General features: G+C 49.8%; 1 pseudogene; it reads left to right on the top strand.

Annotated features, from left to right (window-relative positions):
• Window positions 1-22,145: 22,145 nt before the first annotated feature.
• On the top strand, window positions 22,146-22,251 carry LOC125110174 (uncharacterized; annotated as a pseudogene).
• Window positions 22,252-24,357: the final 2,106 nt, after the last annotated feature.

Raw genomic sequence — 24,357 nt, 5'->3', positions numbered from 1 at the left:
GTCCCAGAACTTGTTTCCACCTCTGTCCCTGGGTCACATGTCTGCCTGTCTCTGGGACAGCTGGCTTTCCCTGTCTCACCACCTCTCCTTATCATCCAGCTCTCAAAGGAGCATGCAGTCAGAGCTTCATAGAAATCACAGTGCAATGCAACTATGGAAGCCATTTTCCACTGAGGATATCCACAGCATGAGCCACGCCCTTGACAAACAGAGCCATAACAAGGTAGAAATGACAATGAACTACTGGGACTCCATCCAGATAAAAAGCTCCTGAACAGCAAAGGGAATAGTCAGCAAAACTAAAAGACAACCTATGGATTGAGAGAAGATATTTGCAAATGACAAATCCAACAAAGGGCTGGTATCTAAGATCTAAAAAGAAGATATCAAACTCAACACCCCAAAAACAAATAATCCAGCCAAGAAATGGGCAGAAGACATGAACAGACATTTCTCCAAAGGAGACATCCAAATGGCCAACAGACCCAAGAAAAAATGATCAACATCACTCGGCATCAGGGAAATACAGACCAAAACCACAATGAGCTACTACCTCACGCCAGTCAGAATGGCTAAAACTAACAAGTCAGGAAATGACAGATGCTGGCGAGGATTCGGAGAAAGGGGAACCCTCCTACACTGTCGGTGGGAATGCAAGCTGGCGCAACCACTCTAGAAAACAGTATGGAGGTTTCTCAAAAAGTTGAAAATAGAGCTACCCTACGACCAATCTCACTACTGGGTATTTACCCCAAAGATACAGATGTAGTGACCTGAAGGGGCATCTGCACCCCAATTTTTATAGCAGCAATGTCCATAATAGGCAAACTATGGAAAGAGCCCAGATGTCCGTCAACAGAAGACTGGATAAAGAAGATGGGGCCCATATAGACACACAATGGAATATTACTCAGCCATCAGAAAGGATGACTACTTACCATTTATGTTGATGTGGATGGAACTGGAAGGGATTATGCTGAGAGAAATAAGTCAATCAAAAAAAGACAATTATCATATGGTTTCGTATGTGGAACGTAAGAATCATAAGGATCATAGGGGAAGGGAGGGAAAACTAAATGGGAAGTATTCAGTATCTGATTAGAGAAGGAGAAAAACCATAACTCTAGGAAATGAACTGAGGGTTGTTGGAGAGGAGATGGGTAGGGGGGATGGAGTAATTGGGTGATGGGCATTAAAGAGGGCACACGATGTGATGAGCACTCAGTGTTATACACAACTGATGAATTATTGAACTGTACAAACCAATGATATGTTGGCTAATTGAATTTAAATTTTAAAAAAAGTAGAAATGGCTATTGCCACTTTGCATATGAGAAGAGTCAAGCTGAACAACAGAGAGGGGGTAAGGTATCTGAGGTCTGAGCATGGCCAGCAGCCTTCTTCCTTCTAAGCCCCTGTACCTGCTGTCCAGCCCAGTCCAGGGGCTGACATGTGCATGCCTGGATTCTTTATCTGAGGGCATACTGCACACAGAGTCCAGAGTGGGCAAGCCCCAACTGGTAAGTCTGGCATGCATACAGAGGGAAAACCAAGGTGAGTCCTAGGTACCCAGGGTCCAGTCAGAGGGGTAACAGGCCATAACCAAGGAGCAGAGTTGTGGGCCTGGAGCCACAAGTCAGGAAAAAGTGAGAGTAAAGAACAGGCCTCTCCAGGTGGAAGAATCAGGATGGACTAAAAAGAGGCCGGAGTTCCGGTGGTCCACACCTACCCAGGCTTGTCACAGATTCTGGGCAACAGGGACTCCACATAACACAGACCCTGCCAGAAAAGAAGCAGCCCCTTCCTGAGCGCGGAGGCCCACACCTGCCTGCGTACAGTAGGTGGGGCTCTAAGACGTTATGTAAATGATCTGAGGCTGGTTTTTAATGCCCTGGGGAGATTCCCTCTTTACAGTTCCCTAAGACGAAGAAAAGAGCAGTGTGAGATGCCTCAATAACCAGCCACCCCCGCTCCCCCTCTTCCTAAGCCTGTGTCTGGCAGAGCAGGCCTTCCAGAAGTGGGACAGCTGAGCTGACCCTGGCTTGTATTTTCTGAGTCCACCCTGGTTTCTGATGAGCAGCGAACCACTGCTTATCGCCTCTGATGGCTGCTGTGGCCTATTTGTAGGGGTCTCTGGGGAAAAAGATCCACAACCTTCTTCACAAACTCATTTCAACTCCTGAAGTTACCTGAGTCTGAGACTTCTCATCTGCCCCCCATCCTACACCCCCACTTCAGGAGAGGGTCGCCATCCCCTGGAGTCCTTCTTTGGGTCGGCAAGCCATTTTTCCTCTTTGCAATCCTGCTTTTCCTTTTGCCCAGGTTGCCCAGATCCCCCTTCTTTTCCCCCCAATATGGAGACCTCTCACTGAAGAGCAAGGCATTGGAGCAAGTGCTGGCCCGAGGCAGACTCCTGGATGTGGGAGTTGGGGGGAGCAGCTCTGCCACTGAGGAGCTGGGTCAGCTTAGTCTGTGGCTTGCCCACTCTGACCCCCAAGTCCCTAATCTGTATGAGATAGATAAGAACAGCACCCACCACTGGGGCTCTCAGGATTGAAGAAAATCAAGCATATTGTAGCTAGCATGAGGTATCTGTGACTATCACTGTGTAAGCCTCCGTCCCCCTCTACACGCTACGCTCTTCCTTCTGCCTCCCCATGCTAGAATGATCTAGAAGCTGCATGATAGTCGGAGGCTGTGTATGGGGGGGCTCCACTCAGGTCCCCAGTTTGTACGGTTCTAACCTAGGTCTGGTTGCACTGAAGCTTATAATAACTGTGGTTACTTATCACACCCTATATGTTAATTTCATTATCTCAAACACGTATGATGTATGGCATGTGCTGAAGCCAACACTCACGGTGACCTACAACACCAAGCAAAGGAACAATTCGGGAAGTGAGAATGGAATAGCAGGTGTGGATCCTATCCTGGGGCGCTTCCTGGTTATTTGGCAGAGACATCCAGGGACCCGAACACCCTCCCACTGCCCTGCAACCGGTCAGCCAGAATGCAAGCAGGTTCTCCAGGGAGGTCTTTCCTCTCTGGTGCTTGGAGCTGTCCATGGGGTCTATGGATTCTGCCCCCTGTAGATCTACCTGAAAGGTTCCTTCACCAAGAGCAAGAGTTGGGATGACGAGGGGTGGCAGGGGAAGGAACTGATTTCAGTGGGCACTGTCTCTGTTCTAGTTCTGACGTTGTGTGTACACTCCAGACGTTTCATTTAATCCGGGAACACACACAGAGGGCTGTGGTGGATACTATCCTGTGCTGCCCTCGTCTCCCTTTTGAGACTGAAGGACTTAGCTGCCAGCTGTCAGACCTCTCCAGAACTGCGCTTGGCTGAAAAGAGTCAACTCACCCAAGGTCAAAGCCCACATCTAGTGAGTGGTCAATCTGGGGCTTTAAAGGGGTGGTCAACCTGGGACAACTCTGCAGGGCTATCCTACCTCCAGAGCTCTGCAGGTACTACATCCCAGTTTGGCTTCTGCCTCTGCCCAAACCTGCTTCCTTCCCTTCCTCCACAGGCACTGAGCCCAGAAGCATACCACAATAACCTTTCCACACACTCATCTCTATATGAAGAAATAGAGGCTCAGAGAGGCTAAGTAACTTTCCCCAGGTCACACAGCCTTTAAGTGACAGGAGTGGCCTCAGACCCAACTTAGTATGACCATAAAACGCTACTATTTTCAATACATAAGAAGAACCCCATCCCTCATCAGTCCTTGAACTCTAAAGCTCCCAGAAAAAAGCAGAATGTCCACTTCAGGCCATGAGAAGCCCAAATGAGATCAGGTCTTCAGGTTTAAAACAGACCATAACTCTTACTCTCTTCCCCCACTGAGAAGTTGTCCCTGACCATCTGTGTAGGAGGTCTCATGTAACTGGCAAGTGCACAAGTGATGGCTCCAAGTGCCGGTACAACCCACCCCGCCCCTGGCCACTTACTCTCTGTGTGACATTGACAAGTTACTCACCACCTTTGGCCCTCGGTTTTATCAACTATACATTGGAAATAAGAGCCCTGCCCCCAAGATTGTTTTCAAGGCTTAAATAATATGATCAATATATTTACACTATTTTGAACACACAAAATTTTCCAGTTCCGTTGGAACCCAGAACCTTAAAAATGGGATGATAAAAAGGGATTTTCCCAGAACCCCAGGGCTAATTCAACCTCTTCACAGTTTGTGCAGCCCATCTCAAGACTCCAGGGGTTCAGAAGGGACAGTGATGCTCTCAGGGGACCTCCAGCTGGCGTTCGCCTTCCTTCCTAGGGCAGCGTGGGACGCTGGAACAAGCAGGGGCTTGGGTGTCAGGACACCTGGACGGCAGTCCTGGTTTTCTCAAAACTGAGCTTTATCAATGTGACATGCCCCTTCCACCTCAGGGTCCAATCTTCTCTTTTTGGAAGTTAGGATATTGGGCCCAATGCTCCATAGTACAGCTTCCAGCCCAGCCTTGTAGACTCTATGATATCTAGTGCTTTCTAGAAGGAGAGTTCTTCCCGCTCCACCCCACCCTCATGACTACCAGCCTGTCTCCCCTACCCTTCCACCCTGGGGGTGGGGATGATGTCCTCGAGGCCCAAGTTGGGAGCCAGGAATGGCAGGAAAGGGAGGGAGAAGCCTGCCACTAAAACCAGGGTCACAGGCAAGCCATGGGCAACCATGAGCCAGTGCCGGTGGCTCTCTTTGACTGGGTATATGAACGCTACTCCCCTAATGCCAAACCTCTACCCAGCAGTCAGAGCACACACCCATGCCGGCTGGTGAATCACTGACCTCAAACCTCACAACACACCCGATTGTTTTGCCACAGAACATCTCAGGAGCTGCACCTTGATCTTACAATAAGTCAAAGCAAACACAAAGGAAAGAAAACGTACCAGGAAAGAGTTGTGTGAATGCACACCAAAACCCAATAGACCATAGTTGTTCAGAAAGTCAGTTTACAAAGTTAATGACCAGTACATTTCACTCAGGGTATGTGGGGCAACAGGAATGTGGAGCAGCTGTCCTCTTCCTCCTACTTCAGGGGGTGGGGGGCAGCGGGGTATGGCACAGCCTTCTTCTTTTTTTTTTTTTTTTTAAGATTTTATTTATTTATTTGACAGAGAGAGATCACAAGTAGGCAGAGAGGCAGGCAGAGAGCAGAGAGCCCAATGCGGGCCTCAATCCCAGGAGCCCGAGATCATGACCTGAGACGAAGGCACAGCCTTCTTGCAAAACCCCTCCCCGAGAGACATACACTTTCCAGAAAAAAAAGGGTGGGCAACTGGCTGGGATGGACAATTTTTCTCTTAAGAGCTCATCACCAGCACGTCCCCTTGACACTGCTTTTCAAAAAATGAAAACCAGTTTTCAGGAAAAAATGCAGAATATTGACGATGTTAACAAAAACTAGAAGGGCTCTAATTTCATTCATTATTCATTCATGTACTCATTCCCTCAAAAGTGCCTGGTCTAAGTACCCACTACATGCAATTTCCTTGCCTGTCAACCAAAACTGTATGAATGCCTATGTGATTTTGAATGGCTCGTGTAGGAAATTAAGTAGAAAAGTGATAATGAGTAACTTTTTATAATCAATTTCTAAAGAGTGGTTTGTTGCTTTACCTTGGTGTGGGTATTATAACAAGGGGACCATCGGGGATTTTGTGTTAGCTGCCCTGTCCCTGTCCACCAGCAAAGGTGGTATTTATAGATGATTCTCCGCAGTTTCCAGAGGACAGAGGTCCTGTAAGGCAATCAAAGGCATTATCTAGTGTTGGAACTCAGCCTCTAGTCTAGAGAAGGTCAAGAGTTCATCAAATTTGGCAACCCCATTGATGGCAGTACTGGGTTAAGACATATTCTGAGGTCAGCGTGGACCAGTGGGAAAGACTGTCTTGGGATCCCAGAGAGAGAGGGGTATTTGATACCCTGGCTTTGCCATTTTGAAGGCTGTATCCCAGCATCCTTTGGGTCTACTGATCAGAAGCATTCTCCCGCTGTTCGTGGCCTCCTAAGATTGCATTCATGCTGAGGTCTGGGCTCTTTTTCCAGAGTGCAGGTCTAAGCTGGAGAGATGAACCACACAATCTGAGCAGAGAACCAAAGCTCGGGAGCCCACACCGTCTGCCACTTCCCTCCCGCTTGAGTGGAGCTAGCCAAGGGAGTGAGCACCTCCCTCCCAGCAGAGAGCAAGGGTCAGGCATGGCGTGAGATGGACCAACCCCATGGAGCCATTCCTCAGGGACTCGAGAAGCCTGTCCCTTCCGTTTGGCCAGGAGCCGATTGCAGAAGTTACAGCTTCTTATCAGTCGTCCCTAAAGACAACTGCCTTCCTCACCTCCCATCTGCATAATTAACCAGCAGTTGTTCCTGCTTTGTGGAACATGGACCAGGCAACCCCTGTGAGGTCCTGTGGGGACGTTCCAAGTCTGATTGGCAGACAGTTGGCAGGCAAGCCGGCTTCTGCAATGCTTGACCGAGGGGACCAAGGACAGCCAAGTGTTCCTTTCCCATCTCAAATCGTCCTTATCATCCACCTCTGCCCCTCTCCCTCCAGACCCTCCCAGTGTAACCCTGGCTGGCCCTACTGGACCCTGACCCTGCCATTCATTTGAGGCCCTCCAGCATGGCCCCTGATTTCCCCTCCTAGACAGGAAAGCTGAATGAAATCTTAAAATCACTGAATTCTAGTGCATCTAAGCTGGAAGAAATCATAAATCTTTTGATGACAATCTCACTCTCATGCAGAAGGAGAAACTTGCCCACAGGATGCCCAAGGACACACAGCTGGCCGGGGCAGGGCTGAACCCACTCCCAGAGCTGGTCACGGCCGAATTCCACTCACATTTTCTCCTCCCCAAAACCCTACAAGACATCCAATCCATAGCCATCTGGAGCCTCCTGATATTCCTAGACAAGCCTCACTCTGTTATTTTAACCCTCATTTCTACACATGCATACCAACCTTTTATTTAAATTCCAGGTCTTTTTTTTTTCAGATAGCTAAAGCTCCCTCAGAGGCAACTTGGGAAAACCCCAGTGCCTCCCTCTTTCCTAAACCCACACTGCCATCTGTGCTCTTGCCTGTAAACATTCAATTCTGGGTGGGGATATGTACTGGGAGGCAAACGGCTACCACCCTCTGGGAAGAAATATGTCTCAGCCAGGTAGTCACAGGGGAATTGCAGTGGAGGCTGCCCCCCAGACACAAAGATGGTCAATCACCAGGATGATTGTCTTCCCAGATAGGCTTTCTGGGAGCAGACGAGGAAGCTTAGAAGCCAGACATCTCTGTCCCTACCCATTCTCAGCTGTCTACATTCAGGGCCTGAAAATCCCTTCCTCTTCAGATGACACAGTCTGTCTTGGGGGATTCATGTTAGAACCTAGCTCTTCCAAAGGGTGAACTGAATCCTACCTCTTTTCAAATTCCACAGCACTAATGACATTGGTGTTAAAGCCTGGTTAATGTTTAAACATGGCCCCCAAGCCCCCCAGACCAAACACTTCCAGGTCCCAGTGCTTACAGGACCTAATCCTCAGGCCACCCCAGGAACACACCTCATTTGTACTGGGGGAGGTGGGGGGGGGGAGGCCACAGGGTGCTCAGAAGGGACCTGGATAGAGTGGAACCCAACTGTCACCACTCATGTCCCAGCAGCGATGACGTTCCTAGCAGCCTGGGCATAGGATCTCTTCCCAATCTCTTAAGAACTGGGGACCCCTCCATCAGGGTATCTCCTTCCTGACCTCAGTCAGGATGCCCTGCCTTGACTTCCCACAGCCCCAGCAACACTAACTCCAGGATCTTTCTCAAATCCCTCCTCACCTGCCAGGTCTACTCTGGGAGCCTCCATGATGGCTTCCTGTAAACATTCTTTGTGAAATACAGGGGATCGGTAAGGCTCTCCCAGCTGAGTTGAATAATTCTGATATTCAATTGCCTTCTTGGTTAACTTAATCATAGCGTCTGCTTTCCTCTTCCACCTCAAGGGCATGATCAGGCCTGGTCCAGTGCTATTATTACTTAACAAACACTTGCTCATTAAGTCGGATTGATGCACCGTGAGGAAGAGAATGGACTGGGAAAGGTCGGAGTTGCTGGGAATGGGTCGACCATTCAGAAGAAGCAAGCAGCAAAGGAGGTCTTTCCCGGGAGAGTGACACAAGTGGGCCCAGGGCAGGTGGGAGAGGACAAGGGACAGACCACACCCAGAGGAGAAGAGAAGGGGCAAGTCATCACGCTCAGGCCTCTTGTCTGGGATTCAGGGTTTGGGCTGAGCTAAAAACGAGAAAGATTGGAGGCCATAGGGAATGACAGTCACGAGGCCAGGAGCTTCAAAACTGGGGTTTGCAACTCACTCACATGCATTTTCTGAGCCTCAGTTCCCCATCTGCAAAACGGGGGACTTAGAGCCAGAGTCTCAAAGTGTGGGTGAAGCGTGTTAGCAATGCAGAGTCCCAGGCCCAACCCTGGGACTGAGTCAGCCTTTAGCCAGTCCCCGGATGATGCCATGTGTGCAGAAGTATAAGAAGGCCTCCACAGTTCTCACACGCTGTTGAGCCACAAAATCACCTGGGAAGCCTTTAAAATCTTGAGTCTTCGATGAACCTTTCTGGGATGACAGGTTATTCTGTATCTCGACTGGGGTGGTGGTTAGAAAGATGTGCATACTGGTCAAAACACAGGAACTGTCCCCTTCCAGTGGGTGCCTTTTAGTATATTCAAATTATATCCCAATAAAGTTGATTAAAAAGAAAACTATCCCTTGCTCTAATCCATATTTGCTTACTGTAAAGCCATAGTAAAGAACACTGCATTCCAGAATGTCTTCCAACATAGAGAATTTCTCCCCTTAGAGAAAGATTGTACTCTGTCGTAAACATGAGATGACATGTTCTCTGAGGATACAAATCAGTGTTTCTGTATCTGTATGGTAATCCTCTCCCACCTGCCATGCACACAACCCCCCATAATCCCCTCTAATTAGGTCAGAATCCCTGGGTAGTTTGTACACTTACCTGTCCAGGTAAGTGTAGTGGGCAGCTGAGCCGACCAGCACTTGAGCCCCTTCTGCAAGTATCAGCAATCAATACTCATGGCTTCACCAGGACCCCTGCCACCCCACCCTCACCCCAGTGCCCAGCCCTGCACTGAGGGCCGAAGGGGGAGAGACAGAGGAACAGCATGTGACACATTATATCCCCAAGTAATTTACAATCTGGTTTGGAACACAAGATGGGGGATCACATGAAAAGAAGTACAATTGTAACTGAGGCAGGGCTACTCCCACAGCAGGGGTGGGGGGTAGGGGTGTCCAAACCCTTCCAAACCACCCCCACCACACCCCCGCAAGAGTAGCAAGGGCAAGGCTACTGCCAGAGGTCACACATACTCACCTCTGAGCTGACTTTCCAGGGCCCTCCTCTTGGCTCCCATCCCACCACTGCTTTCGCAAATGAATGAGCAGAGACTCAGAGAGGTCAAACCTCTTCCCAAAGGTCACACAGCTAGCACAGGAGGAGGGAAACCTTGAACCCACAGCCGCATGGGCTCCAGAGCACACACTCTCTACATCGTACCCCATGCTCCCCATCAGGCCGTGGGCTGTCATCTTTGCTCCCTGATGTATTTGCCAGAACTAATCCATTGCTAAACCATGTGATGTTCTGACTCTGGACTTGGGAGTGGAAAAGAGAGCCAGAGCAGGGATTGTGTGTATTGGCTGGGAGGGGTGTCTCTGGATGACAAGTACCCAGCATGCAATCACAGGAAACGCTGCGGATTGGAGCCTACAGGTGCCTGGTGTCTCCTCAGAGAAAGGAACCTCCATGCGAAAGGGGAATAATTCAACTCCAGGAGGCGTGGACATGGCGAACCCCACTGCCCCTCCTCCTTTGCCAGGGCAACGTAGGATGTCAGACAACACTGTGGCCGCCTCATTATTGGGCTGCTCGGCCATTGTCCCCAGGACAATGGTTTCCGGCCCTGGCTTTGTGTGGGGCTGCCAGCCGAAGTTATTAACCACAGGAGCTGCCTTTGAGGGACATCCAAGGGAGGGGTGAAAGGTCACCCGGGGCAGCAAGGGGAGCGGAAGTGGGAGGGAGAGGCAGCACAAAAGAGAGGGATGAGCCCCTGTCCCCCTCCCCCTCCTCCTGAAGGAACCCCAAACAGAGCTGGGCCCAGAGGGAGGCATTGGGGGTGGGGGTTCAGGAGGAAGTTCCCGCTGTTGTTGCGGAGCAGAGAGGAGCCTGGGATGGCTGACTGTCCGTAGGGGCCTCAGAGATATGAGCGTAGACATAGACAGGGACACAGGCTGCATGTGGAAAGGATTGAATTGGGGACCGGCAGCAGAAGGGAGTGATATAGGCTGGCGTGGGGCTTCTCCACTCACTCGAAAAATAGTGCTACCCAAGACCTCTGATGGCCATGCCACCTGCCCATCCCCCAACCCTCAGGGAAGTCACCTAGGTGGAGAATGTGCTGCTCCGTCCCCAGCCGGCGGGTCTGGGTGGTAGAGGTGAGGACACCGTGGCTTAGGGCTGGTGGCTGTGGAATTAGGCCACAGATAGAGCTGGAAAGATTTTCTTGGTCATCTGATGACAACCTACTTTTAATTGGAGGGGGAAACTGACACACAGATGGGAGAGGACTCTGGGTGGGGTACAAAGCCAGCGATGGGCAGAGCTGGAACGTGGTGTGTTATCTACGCCCTGCCCTGGGAGAAATGGTTTTTGGCATTTAGCTGAGGCTTCCATCCTCACCCCAGGTTTCCATGGGTTCCCGTGGTGGTCCCCCCTTCCTGGATAATGCCCAAAGGCATGAGAACCCCTAAGAGGCCAGGCCTCAGGGAAGACAGCCTTGTCCTGCCTCTCAAATAACAAAAAAGCAGAAAACACTCTCCTAGAGCTGCTACAGGCCATAGCAGGCCCATCTCCTGCTCTGCTGGCCCAGCAGAACGTGATGCCGGACCAGAATCTGCCACCCAGAATAGGACCAGAGGGCCTGGAGCTTCAGGTCATGAGGCTCAAGAAGGCCTGTGGCTTCTCCAAGGTCACAAGGGTCAGAGCCAGAGTGCTGGTCTCCTTCATGACAGCCTCTCCTCCAGCTAGTGCCCAGGGATGGGGCAGGGGGCCATTAGGTGAATAAGAGATTGTCTTCAGTTATCTATAACTGGGTCTGGAAAGGAAAGTATAAATTATGCCACTCAACTTTTATATTTAAGGTGATACATTTTTCAAACTAGAAATGATGTTTTAGTTCCATGGTAGGGATGGTTGCTTAGAAAAGAGAAGGAGAAGGAAAACTCTATACAGACAAGGAGCATGTTTGGACAGCGTGAGGATTCCACGCAGGGCTGGGAGAAGACAGCAGCCACCTGTTGGGAATGACAGGGGCCGGGGGTCCCTGGGGGGCCTGCACCCATCCCCATTCCCCACTTCCTCATCCCAGATCTTGTCTCTGTTCCTCTGAAACAGGCTCATCTCCCTCTCCCTGTCTCTGTACATAAGCCATAGCCCCTTCCAGGCCTCCCCCCACCCCCACCGGGGACAGCTTCACCTTCCTCCTCCCCAGCTCCAGCTCTCAGTACACCCCACCCTGATTCCAGACTTTTCCATGGTGTTCTCCCTCCTCTCGACTCCCTGTCTACCAGGCCACCCAGGCCTGGCAGCTTGCCACCCCACACCTTTCTCCCACCCGCCCCTCCCCAAGGAAGCCCAGCCCAGCCCAGTTCTCGTTACCCTGGGCCCCCTGCCAGAATGCATTTGACTGCAGAATGCATTTCTGAATACCCTTTGCTTATCCTGTCACATCTCCTACCCTGCCCTGGGCACCCTCCCTAATGGCCAGCACAGCTCACCTGAGGGTCATAAACAGCCACGGGAAGGCCTTCATCTTAACAAACCCACAGTGAGCAGACCAGTCCGAGGTAACCGCAGAGTCTCCCTCTCTCCCTCTCTCCTATTCACACAGGCTCATCCGTACACGCAATATTCACACGCACATACATCTTACACATACACACTCGCCCACATGTAGACATTCACAACAGCGGCACCACAATCCCACAGATGTTGTCTATGTTCCTCTGATCATTCTGGCCATCCTCCTTGTCTCTCTAAAGCCAAGGGCACTAACCCACTGCTCGCTGCCCTAACCTCCCTGTCCTGAAACTTCAAAACACCACCAATTCTGACCCAAAGCACTCAGCTCCCCAAACTGCAGCAGGTTCATTCGTCCTCCACGGGGCCCCTGCTTTTGCCCAACCAACCCCCCCCCCCCGCCAAAATCCCTGGACACCAATGTTGTTGGGCCAAGTGCAGGTGGGGACAGAGTTCGCTCCCACTACAGACCCAGGCCTACTTTGCCCCTCTCCTCACTCGCATCCAAGAAGCCGGAACTTTCCAGAGTTTGGCAACAGCTTAAAATCTGAACCAACAACAACAAGAGGAGGCAGGGGGGTGGGGAGGGGGGGAATGGAAAGCAAATGAAATGTTAAAAAAAAAATTAAGCAATACTTGCATTCTCATTAGTAGGAACATGTGAGATGAAGCACGTTATGTTATTAGGCATTCTCTCGATTCAGTAAACACAAGCTGAATAAATTTATAAATATCAGCATTAAGTGAGATTTAACGGGGAGCTGTTTATCTTCTGCCTGTCAGGCAGGAGGCCACGATTGCCATGTATCACTCGCCAGCCGTGCAGTTCCCACTCGCTTGCCCAGGTGAGCTGGTCAGGGTGGAGGGGCTGGCACGGAGGGAGCTCTTAGCTCGGGATGGGTTGCAGAGGGTGGGGGTTGGGGGGCAGTGCTCAGGGAGGCCCTCCTTGGGTCCTCCAGCAGCCAGCAAGTAGCTGGGTGACTCGAGGACACTCTGCAGCTTCACTGAACTAAGGCTCCTTGATATCAGAGGAGTTAGTGCCCAGCAGGTGTCTGGCATAGAGCAGACTCACTGCTTACTTTATCTCCAGCACAGAGCTAGAGGAAATGGGCCTGATCAGCAGATGGGCACTGCTCTCCGGGATGGGGAAACAGTGGGCTAAGGGGAATGACAAGGCAGCCACTGGGCAGACATGGGCTCAGGGAGTCTTGTGTTTATCTTGCCTCTGCTGTGACTACAATCCTCCTGGGACTTTGTGTGGCTGACTCCTCACTAAACCTCCATTTCCTTCTGTTGTCTGACCCCAGAGCCTGAGTGACCATTGCCCAGTGAGCCCGTTTGCAGTGGTATCAAGTGTCAGAGAACAGGACACCTAGGCTGAGAAGACTTTGTGTGACATGGGAGACCTGAATGTTAGGGAAATGGGGGTCCCCAGCCCCCCGCAATGTCTGCAACCTGCCTCCCCCTTGCCTAGACATGACCTGCAGCCTGGAGCCCCTTCATGGGCTCTGTAAACAAACAGCTCAGATTCCAAAGGCCTTCCCAAACCATGCAGTGTCTTCTGGAGCCGTCAGCAACCTGGACCTAGCCTGGACCTAGCCTGGACCTCAGGCCATGTCCGGGCTCCCACCACATCCTCACTCCCTGCCGCCCCAACGCACACACACTTATGAGTAAAATAAGTTAAATTAAATGTCAGCATAAGATAAAACCTGCATTCCTGTTCTGCCCTATAATGTATAAACTACTACATTAAGACAAGGCACAGTAACAGGCTCTCTCTAGTGAGATATTAAATACATGACTGATACCGGTCCTCGGCTAACCAGCAAGGCTTCCTTTATCGAAAGAGGCTATAAGGTCCCAACAGGTGAAGAATAGAACGTGCACTTGGACTACCTCTGAACACTCCTTCTCTTCTCTCCTCCCTCTGCTGAGCCTTCCAGACCCAAGGATCCACCCACATCAGGACAATATCCCTAAGTTATCCCAAGATGCTCTGCTGCCAGGCAGCATTCCACGGTACTGCGGGTGGATGTCGCTGGGTAAAAATGTGCCAGGGGACTGCACTCCCACCAACACACTGCAAGCAGGTGAGCTGGGAGAAGACCCTTCGGCCTGCCACTGCCCTATGGAGAGAGTAAATCATGCAGATGGCCTGCAAGGGGACCACACAGGGGGCCCTGGGGAAGTCCCTCGATGTGTCAGAGATAAGCACCAGGCAAGTTCCATTATTCAACCACATTTATGAGAAGCTAGCTATGTGTAAGACTCCCCGCCAGTGGCTCTGAAAAAAGGGAGAATTCATGTGAAAGTCATACATTCCAAAACCAACAGCATATGAGTGAGAAGGCGCCCCTGGGCCTGGCTACGTCTGAAACCAGGCCCAGAAGTATCCATATTCCCAAGCCAGCTGCTCCATATACTTGAGCTATTGTTGCCATGAGCATCTTAGCCTACAGAATCAGGTACACACAAGACCTCCCCAGGCCTCCACAGCCTGTGTCTAAATCCGGGTCCACAGTAGTGGCAATAAGGCACATCTCACTGGACAGTTCCCGCCCACTTAGGCGGGAGCCTGTCCACATTCAAAATGTCATGGTCTTCCTTGATGTCTCAGAACAATTTCACAAAGACGGACATGGGTACCTGAAAACAAAGAATGGGAGGGTGTGGCGGTGTTATGAGCAAAAGGGAAGCCAAGAAGAGAAACGAGTTGTTTCTTTGATCGGGGTGTGTGTGTGTGTGTGTGTGTGTGTGTGTGTGTGTGTGTGTAAAGGCAATCTGCTGTGCTTGGGATATATTACCTTTGAGGCCCTTCCATGATTTCCAAGCGGCAATGCTCACCCTGAGCTCAGGAGACAGTTGGACGAGAGAGATATATTTGTTATCTACTTAGAAGAGAGCACTGAAGCGTGAAGGTTGGGAGTAGGCCAGAGGAGAGAGTGTGTTGAAAGAAGAGAATATGACCAGGGCCCCAACATTAAAATGCATCATGAACAGGAGAGGGGGTGAGAAGGAAAAACCAGAGAAGAAGGTGCATGCAGAACAATATGGAAGACAGAAGGAGCCCCAGATGTGCACAACGACCCAGAAGTCAGGTGAGCTGAGGGCTTCAGGGAGGAGGGAAAAGGTAACCAGACAAAAAACCACAAGCCTGTCACAAGGATTGGGACTGAGAAAAGCCATTGAATGTGACACTGGTGACCTTTACCGGAAGGTTTACAAGTAACAAAGTATGGAGAGGAACCCAGTTATAGAAGCCAAGGAATGTGTTGGTAGTAAGGACCTTCCGGCCGTGTTATGGGTTCAATTGTGTCCCCCCCCCCCCCCCAAGAGATATTGAAATCCTGATCCTGGCATCTGTGAATGTGTCCTTATTAAAGAAATAAGGTATTTGTGAAAGTAATTAGGTTGAGGTCGTTAGGACAGGCCTTTAATCCCATATGACTGATGTCCTTACAAGAGAGAGGAGAACACCCTGTGAAGACAAAGAAACACACAGGGCCCCAAGCCCCTGCAGATTAAGGCAGATGTTGGAGTGACTTTGCCATAAGCCAAGGATCGCCTGGAGCTACAGGAACCTGGAAGAGGCAAAGCAGAATCCTCCTCTCCAGGCTTCAGAGGAAGCATAGCCCTGCCAGCACTTTGATTTCAGGCTTCTAGCTTCCAGGACCATTAGAAAGCACCTTTCTATTGCCTTAAGCCCACCCAATTTGTGCTACATTGTTATAGCAGCCCTAGAAAACTAATAAAGGCAGTAAGTACAACTTCATAAGAAATCTGTTCGTGAAGAGATGCAATTAAGCACTTTTAGTAAAGGGAATGTTTATCTTTCATGGAAATACTTGAATACATTTGGAGACTAAGAGAAAGGAATCCATAAAGAGGAAGAAGTAGGAAACTCAAAACAATGGAAAAATATATATGTTGATTGTATCTCAAAAAAGAAATTGAAGAATGGTTAATGAAGCACAGAGAAGGCAGAAAGAGATTTGAAATGAGAACCCAAGTGAGAGAACTGTCCTGAGAAGGAAGGGGGGCACTGTCTTCTAACGCCAACTATCTCAGCCTCGATCCTATAGAAAGCAGAGCCTGAGGCAAGGATTGAAGATGTGATCCTTTACCTGGCAGAAAGGTGCAAGGCCAGGACTGTGTGGATTAAGAGATGAAAGTAAGGCAGGAGAAGGGGTGAAGCACTGTGCTGAAATGCATGACTGTGTTGCTGGAAACTTGACAACAAACTGGGAAGACACACAGCAGCTCACTCACAAACACATTCACTTAGCATGCTGGTTGCAAGGGTTGCAAGAACTAAACCATACCTTCAGTAGAGTATCCACTAAAAGGAGATGGGAGAATTCATGTGACCATCCTCCTCCAGTGTTTCATTTCCCACCAATCAAGACTTACCCAATAGCAAACAAATGTCCCTGAACATCTGGATTGTCAACATTCAATCTTCGTCCACCAACATGACAAATCTCACAGTGTAATCAAGTCTTGAAGTAGGAGGATGGAATGTGCTCCAAACAAGAGAAAGGAGGCAGTTGAAGGAATCCAAGAAAGTACACCAAGTTTGTGTCTAATACACCAGAGAAAAGGGGAGAATGGATGAGTGGAGAGATAGAGACACCTTTTAAATAGAGCAGAAAGAAGTTGAGGAAATTGATGTGGAATGGTTATCGATGCTAAAAGAGACAGAGCCAAAGGAACCTGTAAGAAAGAAAGAGATGAAGGGGTGCCTGGGTGGCTCAGTCAGTTAAGGTCGTGATCTCAGGGCCCTGGGATCGAGCCCCAAGTTGGGCTTCATGCTCAGCATGGAGTCTGCTTGAGATTCTCTCCCTCTCCCTCTGCCCCTCCCTCCTCTCTCTTTCTCAAATAAATCAATAAGACTTAAAAAGGAAGGAAGGAAGGAAGGAAGGAAGGAAGGAAGGAAGGAAAGAAGGAAGGGAAGGAGGAAGGAAGAAAGGAAGAAAGAAAAAGAAAGGAAGGAAGGAAGGAAAGATGGAAGGAAGAGAGAGTGGAAGGAAAGAAGGAAGAAAGCGAGGGAGAGAAAGAAAGAGATGGGGAATGGGGAGTGAGATCCCACATTTCTAAAGAGCTAGGAAAAATCAAAGATAAGTACAATAAACCATCTTGAAATTTGTATTATGGTCTCCTAGAATTTCAGAGGGGACTTAGCAACAAAGTCCCCGCAAAGATTAGTGGTAACTAAGTAACTTTCATAAATTTACAACACTTGCTGATGGAGGAGTCCTATCTCAATAATTAATATTTTGGTGTATGTGTATGTGTGTGTGTGTTTAGGAACAGTTTTAATCATGATAGTTAAACCCTGTTACCTTCTCAGTTACCCACACTCATGGGAAATCATGTGAGTCCAAGGTTGTAATCCAGACACTTCCCCACCTGGTGGCCCCTACCTGATTTACAGGCAGTCTACTCAATGGAAAGAAACCACCAAGGACACTGGCTGGGAATCCCAAAAGGACATGTGAAGTGCTCAGACCTTCACAGATCCAGACCAGCTTCTCATGGACTTGTTTTTCCCTTTGCCTTAGTCCTCAGGGATTTGTCCTGCTTGCTGCCCATCTCCCTCCCCCAGCCTGTTCTGTATCCCACCCCACTCCCCAGAAGGAAATAGGAGCTAAAAGTGGAACAAAACTTGTGAATTTGACCAGTGCTGGTCCTGCCAACCTCTAACCCTTTGCAGACTTCAAAGATGGCAAATGGAAAGAACACCCGTGTACATGCACACGCAGATATGAAATGCAGGGAGAGAGACTCCATGCCTGAGGAAGCCTTCTCTCTCTTTCTCTTTGACTCCAAAAAGTAAGTCTCACCAACCTCAACCACTGTCCACCGCCTCCACCATTTTTCCTGACTTGTCTCTAGAAAAGGCCATGTGACCCCTTTCTCAGCCGGAATGCCTAGCCAGAACAGAATAAAGAATCTACTGGACTCAAAGGAGCATCCCAGATGTCTCCATGCTAGCTGCTGGGAGCATCACCTCTGAGGATTTGATCACAGCTGCTCCTAAAATGCCAAGAATGAATTCATGTGTTAAATCACCAAATCCACATATTAGGGCTAGAGGCAGGTTTAAAGCCCAAAGAAGTCAATTTACAAGAAAGAAGAAGGAGGACTATGGAGGGGGGAAGAGGAGGAGAAGTAGGGAGGGAGAGGAGGAGGAGGGAAGGGGAAGGAGAAGGAGGACAGTAGGACAGAGGAGGGAGAAGAAGGGGGAGGGGAAAAAGGAGGGGGAAAGGAGGGAGAAGAAATTCTACTTGCTTTGGCAGTGAAAATATTCTTTCTAACTGATCCAAATTAGTTGCCTTTACTTGCAACTAAAGAGTTTAATGGATACATCACCCAGGAAAACCGTGGGTTGGCCCTGCTGATGTTATTAGGTCTTCACTAGGTGGAGACAAGCCTCCCTCCTATAGGAAGAACATTCCTTGAGCTTCTAGACCTGCCCAGACCTTTCCTTTCACCTCCTCAGTGAAGAACTGTCTATGTTCTACCAAGCCAGCACCCAGTCACACAGAACCCACACTCAGGCCAAGCCTAATTGTATAGTCACCATTAAAATCAATGACACTTTCTTAAACCTTTTAGGAAATGTCTTTTTCATGTGGCCAAGGCACTATGAGAAAAGGAGGGCTTCCAGGCACATTGGCAAGCATACACCCCACCCCACATCCTCTCTCACAAGGATCCAATCTGAAAATAGACTCCATCCTCATTTAATACTTAATACTTCTTCTTTTTAAAAAATAATTTTTATTTATTTATTTGACAGAGAGAGAGAGCACAAGCAGGGGGAGCACCAGACAGAGGGAGAGGGAGAAGCAGGCTCCCCACCAAGCAAGGAACCCAATGTGGGGCTCAATCCCAGCACCCTGGGATCATGACCCAAGCCAAAGGCAGGTGCCCAACTGACTGAGACATCCAGGTGCCCCAATACTTACTACTTGCAATATTTGTTGAGAACCTACATGTACCCAAAGTCATGCAAGGCAATGAGGACACAGAGGGAGCAAGGCAGTCTCGGGATCTGGCCCATGGAGGTCTTTTTTCCAGCCCTCACCTCCCCTCCCTTAATGCTTCAGAGCACAAGCCTCACTGCTCAGACCCTTGTCTTCCTTCCCTCCTCATCTCCAGTCCTCCCACAGCTCTTTCAAGTTGTGGGGCCATCCCCTGAGGTTCATGCTTTCTGCTTTCCAGGTGACAGCAAGCTTATCAAATGACCCAGTGCTTGCTGGAGTCTGTTGGGCCTTACAATTCATACTTCACACTCTTCTCATCACAAATGTTTGTGTTTTAACACATCTTTGCAGTCGCAGTGTCCAAATTAGAGGAGAGACCTCCTGGAGGCCATTTCAAGGAAGGTGTTCTTTCAAGTGTCCTGTTCAAGAAGATTCCACTTTCCCGGGAGAGCCTGGAGAGGTGAGGGTCCTTTCCAGGCCCCACTTGCTTTCTAGATGGCTTTTCCCAACCGCTCTAGTCTCTGGTCATATCCTGGCCCCAACACTCAGGAGTTAGGCAACCGTGGATATGGCTCACCCATGAGGCAGATCAACACCAACATCAGCCATGGCTCACCAGGATGATATGACGTAATGCTTTTGAAAGGTGTTCTGGAGGTATTCACTGCTGCCATTGCTCACGGCAGTCTTCCCACCTCCCCCAATCTGCCTAAGCACCCACGGCAAGGGAGAAGGGAGAGCCCACCGCTCTTTGGGGTGGAGGGCTGAGAAATGCTAATGGAAGACTTCTGTATCATGTGCTCCCCCAGCTAGTAGGGAAGGGGAATGCCCTCCTGAAAATGCCTTAAAAACACACCTCTAAAGTAAGTCTTGAGCTCACCCTGCCCTCTCCTGGACCTGGAGTACTGTCAGCTGACCATCTTCTGGGCTGGGCTGGGCTGGGCTGGGCTGGCTCCAGGAGGCAAAGGGCTCCTTCAGACTCCCAGTTCCAGAGGCTTCCCATGGTCAAGTGAGAGGGAATGCTGCCTACCTTTTCCTGAAGTATTGTAGGAGGGGTCGATGGCACAACAGCCTGGTGTCTATACCCCAGATGACTACGGGGTGGTTGGGGAACAAGCCAGTGAATGAGGGGCTCTGACCAGCCCCACACTGGTCCATGTCTCTTGCCTCCTCTGTCTTGAACACGGAAGGCTGTGTCGGATCCTGAACCCATTCATCCACTCCTTCGTGGTTGTCTGGTCTGTATCAGGCACTCTGCTTGGAGAGAGTCACAGTAACTCCAGGACCCCATGGTGTCTGCCAAGTCCAATGAAAAAGGGAAATGGGATTCCTAAAAAGGAAGATTTATACTCGTTCACAGAATGGGAGAAGGGAGGTCTTCAGAATCAGTGTGAGAAACGGAGTAAAAACAGAAGCAAAGACAGAGCCGCACTCACTGCACTTCCTCTTATCTCTAAGAATTGGGCCTGCTACGCAAAAAGGGCTGACTGCTTTTACCTCCCTGGTCTTGAGACATCGGGGGTGCTGGTGATGGAGTGACTCCAGTGGATGGGGCGCTGAACAGACTGGAGAACGTTCTACAGAAAATTCTAAGTCTGCTGAGGAAACCAGAACCATGAGGTAGAGCCCACTATGGGATCAGAAGCAAAGACCTTGACCTAGAGTTTCCCAGGTCCACAAGCACCTGGAGGGGAAGGAGTCTGGTCACTCCAGGGTGGACGCCTCCTTTCCTTCTGAGTGGGAAAAGATGGGCCCCGAAGGAGGGCTGGCCTGGGCTTAAACCATCTATACCACCTTGGTGAATTTGCCTGATTTTTCTAAACATCAGAATCTCCTCCTCCTCTTCCTCCTTTCCACCCTCCCCCTTCTCCTAAAATGTAAGGTGCTGGCAGTAACCAGCAGTTCACTTCCTGCTTTCCTCTGAGCTCCAGTGCCCCTTGAGGTGAAGCCTTCCTACAGTTTCTAACCACCTTCTGCCTTGATATCACCGTTCTTTGCGTAATCTCCAATACAATTTTCTGATCCGCTCTTGGCTCCTTGGGGCGTGAATCATGACTTGCCCTGCAAGTACCCCATGAACCAGTGTCTGGCAAACACAGATGATTGGAAAACACCCGCCTTCCGCTCGGATTCAGAGGCGTACAGAGCAGCTCCGAAGGCTGCGGAGACGCAGAGGACCCCGCCCAGGCTGCGAGGACCGAAGGGGACGCGGGCTGTAAGCACGAAGAGGCGGGAGGCCGGGCCAGGTCCCGGGCCGGCTCCGGGAAGCCTCGGGCGTCTCCGCTCCCGCCTGCGTCCAGCCAGGCGAGCCAGAGCCGCTGGAAAGCCCGCAGCTCCCCACCCCGCGGCGTGCGGAGTCCCCGGGGGCCGCGGCGGGGACGGGGCGCTCGGCTCAGCCGGCTGTCCCGGGACGCGGCGCGAGGACGCTTCGTCAACCTCCTGACTCGCTCTGATACCGAGGCTGCATAAAGGGAGGGATCCCATGCAAATGAGGGCCGGTGTCGCGGAAGGCTAAAGACTTTTAATTAAAGGAAGGCACCTGGAGACCCAGCCTGTGGGAGGAGGGAACTAAATAGAGCAAGTCGACCGCCGCAGGGCAGGGAGGGAGTCGGCCTACGCGGACTCGCCCTCATCCGGGCCCCCGCCCACCTCCCCGCGCAGAGGAGGGCGCCTGGAGAAGAGGTGCCTTTCGGTCCTTTGGAATAGCTCTGACATTGCGCCGCTGGCCCAGCGCCCTGGGACCAACTCTCAGACCCCAGAATCAAAATTGTCTCGAGGAAATAAATGGCCCCAAAGGACCAGGCAAGTGGGAAATAGAGTTGTACTCCCAGAACTGCCAGCCTCAGGACCTCTCTGTTGCGTAGCCGGAAATTCCAGGTAGCCCTGAGGCCAAGGATAACATCTGGGGGAGCCTTTCAGAGCGCGTGCTATTTTATTATCATCATCACCCCCAAAAGCTTCAAAGCGCTTAGCAAGCCTTGTGTCATGTGCTTTACTTCTCTCATCTCAGTTAATCTTCAACAACCCTCAAAACTCAGGTGTTCTAATTAGCCCCATCTCACAGGGGAGGTCATTGAGGCCAAGTCACTTGTTAAGGCCCTCCACTGATTGGTAAAGCAGAGACTCCAAGCCTATCCAACTCCAAAATTCAAGGTCTCGGGACCCTTTTCTTTTGGAATAAGAGCTCCCAGAATGGCGGACATGGCATACGGGCAGCACCTTGGACAGCGTCTACCACCTTCTTGGTGCTTGCAAAGTAGGTGCTCAATAATTGTAATGCTCCTTCCAGGCTAAAGATTTCCTATATTAAGACCATGCACGTGCTCCCAGACCTAGTTCTTTTTCTACCTCTGGTTTTATAAATGCTGGTGACAAACCGATTCTGATTCATATGATTCATCTTATGTGAGCAAAGTCTGACCCTAGGTTATCTGATCAACCCTGAGAAATGACAACACAGCTAGGGTAATAACTTGAGGATAACCATGACCAGTTTGATGATTACCACTTGCTGTTAAATGAATCGTAAAACTAAAAGTAAGATTTATATGGGAAGGCAAAGAAAACTTGAGTAGTCAAAATAATTTTGTATAAAGAAAAATGTTGTAGGATTCCCATTACTTGATTTTAAGAATTACTATGAAGCTACAGTAATGAAGACAGTATAGTATTGGTAGATGGAGAGATACACGGATTAGTGGGTCTTGAGAAATAAAAAATGGAGTCATACAAGTATGTCCAGTGGATTTTTGACAAAAGGGCAAAAGTAGTTCAGTGGGGCAAAAGGGAGTCTATTCTTCAAATGATGTGGGAGAATGGACACACATATGCCAAAAAAATTACCTCTAATAATTGTAATGCTCCTCCTCCCTGGCCCAGACCTTCCTTCATATTTGGGGGGGGGGGGCGGTGAGGAAAGAGGAGAGTTCCTCTGGAGAATGACTCTGGAGAGATAAAATTTGGAATGCAAAAATCACCTGCTGGGCCTCAAGAGCTAGGGTTATGGCCAAGGGCCCCTCAGGTGCCTGGACCCCAGCTCATAGAACAATATCTTCCCACAAAGTAACATGGCAAAGGGTGAGTCCTGTTTATTGTCTTTCCCTCTTTCTTCATAGAAAGGTGTGCTGATAACTGGAGCAAAGCAGAACTGGCACCTCTGAACCCATAGGGAGTACCTCGGACCCACGGTCGTCCTGGTTTACCTCAAGCTCCCTGACTCCAATTCACCTCTTATCCCTTCTTAGACTTTTGGCTAAGATCAAATGCAAATTCACCTCTGTTTTACTCTCTACACACTGGGTGCTCAAGAATCTTGCAGTGTAGTAAGGAAATTCCTTATTCTCCTGTCTGTTAAAAATCAAGGCTTTTGTGTCAACCCAGCTGAAAGCTACCACATCGTGTTATCTCCATTAGGGTCACCTGTAAGGAAAAAAGTAAACGACCCACGCTTGGTGGGACTCTCCTATAGTTACTGAATGGCCTGTGGAGTGACACCTACCTGTAAGCTTTGACTGAGTGCGCAAAAGGTGCTAAGCCCTGTCCAACTCCTCACTACTCCAGCGATAGTAACAAACACATTCTTGTGGTACAGGCCAAAATTTTACAGACCTCATTTTGCTTAAGATCATCTACAATCATATATGACAAGCATTATCATCCCCATTTTATAAGTGAGGAACCTAAGTCTCAGGGAGGTTAAGTATCTTGCCTAAGACCATGCAGCTTAAAAGCAGAGAAACTGGGATGTACTCTCTGACAGCTTGGTCTGGCTCTCCAGAAACTTTCCCCACCATATTTTTTAGTCTGGCAGGTTCACCCACAGTTCAATAGCCCCAAATCCTTGTCTTGTGGAGTGCTCAGGTTCTGCAAAAGAAGATCTCCTTCTAAGAGAGGACTTCATGGGACTCCCTGGACCCAGTCATGACAGGAGGAAAACCTTTGGGGATTTCTAAAATATCAAAGTTAGTGATCAGCAGTCTTCACCACCCAAAGCAAATGTTGGAAGACAATGGTTAAAGTCAAAGTGTCGCCAAGAGTCAAACAGTAGTGATGTTGCCAGTGTCTGCCATTCTTCGTGGGGTCTAAAACCCAAATGGGCTCACTGCATGCTTCTCACTTAAATACTTCTTCCTGGCTCTCGGACCAGACCAGAGCAAATGGGTCTCCCAGAAGAGACTCTCCTTCCCTAAGACCTTTGAGACAACACCCTCCCCAGTTTGGAGCCCCTGTAATTCAGGGCCCCAGAAAGGCCTGGCAGGGATGGAATGGGGTGTGTCTTGGCAAGGGGACCTGCATGTTTAGCACAATGACCTGATTGTGTGGCTTGTTCCAACTCAGCAGCGCTCTGGTCACATGTCCCGTGGGCAGCAGGTGCTGTGACCTTTGCCCAAAGATTTGGAGCCCTTGGTGTCAGGGCTGAATGCCAAAGAGGAGGAGGTTGGCCTGGCTGTCCCCCTCTGCCCTTGCAACCTAGCAGAGACAGC

The sequence above is a fragment of the Lutra lutra genome, chromosome 9 (assembly GCF_902655055.1).
Source record: "Lutra lutra chromosome 9, mLutLut1.2, whole genome shotgun sequence".
NCBI lineage: Eukaryota > Metazoa > Chordata > Mammalia > Carnivora > Mustelidae > Lutra > Lutra lutra.
Note: the sequence above shows the minus strand (reverse complement) of the source record. Positions and strands in the feature narration are given on the sequence as shown.